The sequence below is a fragment of the Hylobates moloch genome, unplaced genomic scaffold, assembly GCF_009828535.3.
Source record: "Hylobates moloch isolate HMO894 unplaced genomic scaffold, HMol_V3 SCAFFOLD_7, whole genome shotgun sequence".
In the NCBI taxonomy this organism is placed as follows: Eukaryota; Metazoa; Chordata; class Mammalia; order Primates; family Hylobatidae; genus Hylobates; species Hylobates moloch.
In genome coordinates, this window is record NW_026652282.1 from 42,400,173 (window position 1) to 42,404,142 (window position 3,970).

Consider the following 3,970-nt stretch of genomic DNA (forward strand, 5'->3'; position numbering starts at 1 on the left):
GTGGCGAGGCAGGCAGGGGCCCACAGGAGCATCTGCCTGGGACGGAGTGGGCGTGAGGGGTGCGGGGGCAACCTGGCACTTCCCTGCCCTATGCAATCCCTTTGGCCTCAGCATGGGGACACTGACACCTACACCCAACCTCTTTTGCCCATTTTTAAACTGGGTTGTTTGTCTTCTTTTTGAATTCTTTTAATTGGAGATGAAGTCTCCCTAATGTTGCCCAGGCTGGTCTCGATCTCCTGGGCTCAAGTGATTCTCCTGCCTTGGCCTCCCAAAGTGCTGGGATTACAGCGTGAGCCACCGTGCCCAACCTGAGTTGTGTTCTTTATAGATTCTAGATACAAGTCCTTTATCAGATACATGATTTGCCAGTGTTTTCTCCCAGTCTGCATTTTTTTTTTTTTTTTTTTTTTTGAGACAAGGTCTCACTCTGTCACCCAGGCTGGAGTGCAATGGTGTGATCATAGCTCAATGCAGCCTTGAACTCCTTGGCTCAAGCGATCCTCCCGTCTTGGCTTCCCAGAGTGCTGGGATTACAGGTGTGAGCCACCACACCTGGCCACAATTTTGCTTTAATGTCTTCTATAGAACTAGGTCCTTTCAATGTTTTAGGAGGTTTTTTCCTGTTTTTGAAAGGATTCTTGACTTCTGACCTTGGTGTTGATGGTAGTGAGTCATTTTCATCTCGTTTGATTTTTGTGCATTTTTGGCTGGAGTACCTTGTATAGATTTCTCCACTGGGGCTTTTTCTTCGGTTTCCTCATTATGTCACCATCTTCATCATCTTCTTCAACATATTCATCTTCATCAGTAGCAAGTTTTAGTTTTTTTATGTGGAAACTTGCTGCTGCTTCCAGGGGCAGATTGCTTTCCAGATAGACTTAGGCATTTGGCATCCTCCTCTTCATCTGACTCCTCCACAGCTGCTAAGTGCTACTAATATGCATAGGCCCTAAACCACACTTCAATTGTAAGACAATAGCCAGTGTTATTTCCAAGCCCCCAAGAGAAGCTTTCGGCTGTACCAACATTTGTGAAGTTGCAGTGTTACTTTTTTTTTTTTTTTTTTTAGAGACAGTCTTGCTCTGCTGCCCAGACTGGAGTGCAGTGGCATGACCTTGGCTCACTACAACCTCTGACTCCCAGGTTCAAGCAATTCTCCTGCCTCAACCTCCCGAGTAGCTGGGATTACAGTCACCCGCCACTACGCCTGGCTAATTTTTGTATTATTAGTAGAGATGGGTTTCACCACGTTGACCAGGCTGGTCTCGAACTCCTCACCTCAGGTGATCCATCCACCTCGGCCTTCCAAAGTGCTGGGATTACACGTGTGAGCCATTGTGCCTGGCCAACCAGTGTTACTTTCAACTGGACTGCTTTCATATCCATTGCCTCTGCTTCAGCAACGTGCAATTCACCCTTTGCACCCGCCCCTAAACTGTCCTTTCTGAAAGATAACTGGTGCTCATTTTCATCATTATCCACTTTAAAGTGATCAATCTTTGTCTGCCTTTAGTTTGCAACCAAAAAGATACTTCTGGGAGCTCAGGGGGCTCATATCCATGTCCACTGAATCTTCCATGGGGTGGTGGCATGCACTTAGATGGGAGGGAAGGTGGATGGAGCTAAACGACTACTGTTCCAGAGAACAGCTACAAGAATCACATTGGTGAAAGCTACTTTTATTCCATTTTGAAGGTTGGCCGGGTGCGCACACCTGTAATCCCAGCACTTTGGGAGGCTGAGGCAGGTGGATTGAGCTCAGGAATTCAGACCAGCCTGGACAACATGGTGAAACCCTGTCTCTACAAAAAATACAAAAATCAGCTGAGTGTGGTTGCATGCGCCTGTGGTCCCAGCTACTTGGGAGGCTGAGGTGGATTACTTGAACCCAGGAGGTTGAGGCTGCAGTAAGCCTAGTGATCACCCCACTGCACTCCAGCCTGAGCGACAGAAGGAGATCCTGTCTCAAAAAAAAAAAATTCAAACAGCCTTGAATCACTGGAGTAAACCCCACTTGGTCATGATGTATAATTCTCGATAGGTTGCTAAATTTTATTTGCTATATAGTTTTCTCGTGATGTGTTTGTTTGGCTTACATCTCAGAGGTCTCTTAGGTCTCAATACTGGCTTCATAGGGTTGGAGAGTGTTCATGCCTCCTCTATCTTCTGAAAGATTTTGTAGAGTGTTGGTATTATTTCTCCTGTAAATGTTTAATAAAATTAATCAGTTAAACTATCTGGCTTTGGGTTTTTCTTGTGTGAACAGATTTTAACTTACTTATTACAACTCTTGTCATATTTTCTTTCTTTCTTTTTTTTTTATTTTCTGAGATGGAGTCTCGCTCTGTTGCTAGGCTGGTGTGCAGTGGCGAGATCTCGGCTCACTGCAACCTCGGCCTCCCGGGTTCAAGCGATTCTCCTGCCTCAGCCTCCTGGGTAGTAGGGATTACAGGCGCCCGCCACCACGCCCAGCTAATTTTTGTATTTTTAGTAGAGACGGGGTTTCACCATGTTGGCCAGGATGGTTTCAATCTCCTGACCTCGTGATCTGCCCACCTCAGCCTCCCAAAGTGCTGAGATTACAGGCATGAGCCACCGTGCCTGGCTCTATTCATATTTCCTATGACTTCTTGAGTCAGTTTTGATAATCGGTGCATTTTTACAAATTTGTCCATTTTGTCCAAGTTGTCTAATTTATTAGCATAAGGTTTTTATAGAAGTATCTTGTCCTTCTTTTCCTTTCTGTAGGGTCAGTGGTCTTGCCTCCTAATTTTGGTGATGTGTCTTCTCTCATCTTGGTCCATCTAAATATTTGTCAATTGTGTTGATCTTTTCAAAGAATCAACTTTTGGTTTCCCGAATTTTCCTTATTGTTTTTTAAATTTATCCATTGCAATGATTTCCATCCAAATCTTTATCATTTCCTTACCTCTGCTTGCTTTAAGTGTAGATTGCTACATTTCTACATTTTTAAGGTGGGAGCTTAGATTATTGGTTTGAAATCTTTCTCCGTTTTTCTTTTCTTTCTTTTTGAGAGGCAGTCTCGCACTGTCACTCAGGCTGGAGTGCAGTGGCACAATCTCAGCTCACTGCAACTTCCACCTCCCGGGCTCTAGAGATCCTCCTGCTTCAGCAACCCAAGTAGCTGGGACTACAGGCACGTGCCACCACACCTGGCTAATTTTTGTAGATACGGGGTTTTGCCATTCTTGCCAGGCTCATCTCGAACTCCTGAGCAATCTGCCCGCCTTGACCTCCCAAAGTCCTGGGATTACAGGCATGAGCTACCGTGCCACCCTCTCCTTTTCTAATATAGGCATTTAAAGCTATACATTTCCCTTTAAGCACTGCTTTAGTCGCATCCCATAAATTGTGGTATGTTGTGTTTTCATTTTCATGCAGTACTTTCTAATTTCCCATTCATGGCTTATTTAGAAATGTGTTAATTTCTGGCCGGGCCCAGTGGCTGCCTGTAATCCCAGCTACTTGGGAGGCCGAGGCGGGTGGATCACCTGAGATCAGGAGTTCAAGACCAGCCTGGCCAACATGGTGAAACCTCATCTCTAATAAAAATACAAAAATAAGCCGGGTGTGGTGGCAGGCGCCTGTAATCCCAGTTACTCAGGAGGCTGGGCAGGAGAATTGCTTGAGCCCAGGTGGTGGAGGTTGCAGTGAGCCGGGATCATGCCACTGCACTCCAGCCTGGCTGACAGAGTGACACTCTGTCTCAAAAACAAAAAACAAAACAAAACAAAAAAAGACCCACAGCCAATATCATACTGAATGGGCAAAAACTGGAAGCATTCCCTTTGAAAACTGGCACAAGACAGGGATGCCCTCTCTCACCACTCCTATTCAACATAGTGTTGGAAGTTCTGGCCAGGGCAATTAGGCAGGAGAAGGAAATAAAGGGTATTCAATTAGGAGAAGAGGAAGTCAAATTGTCCCTGTTTGCAGATGACGTGAT

At 45.4% G+C, this 3,970-nt stretch overlaps 1 pseudogene; it reads right to left on the bottom strand.

The window, feature by feature from the left end:
- Nucleotides 1-207: 207 nt before the first annotated feature.
- On the bottom strand, nucleotides 208-1,610 carry LOC116811280 (nucleophosmin-like; annotated as a pseudogene).
- Nucleotides 1,611-3,970: the final 2,360 nt, after the last annotated feature.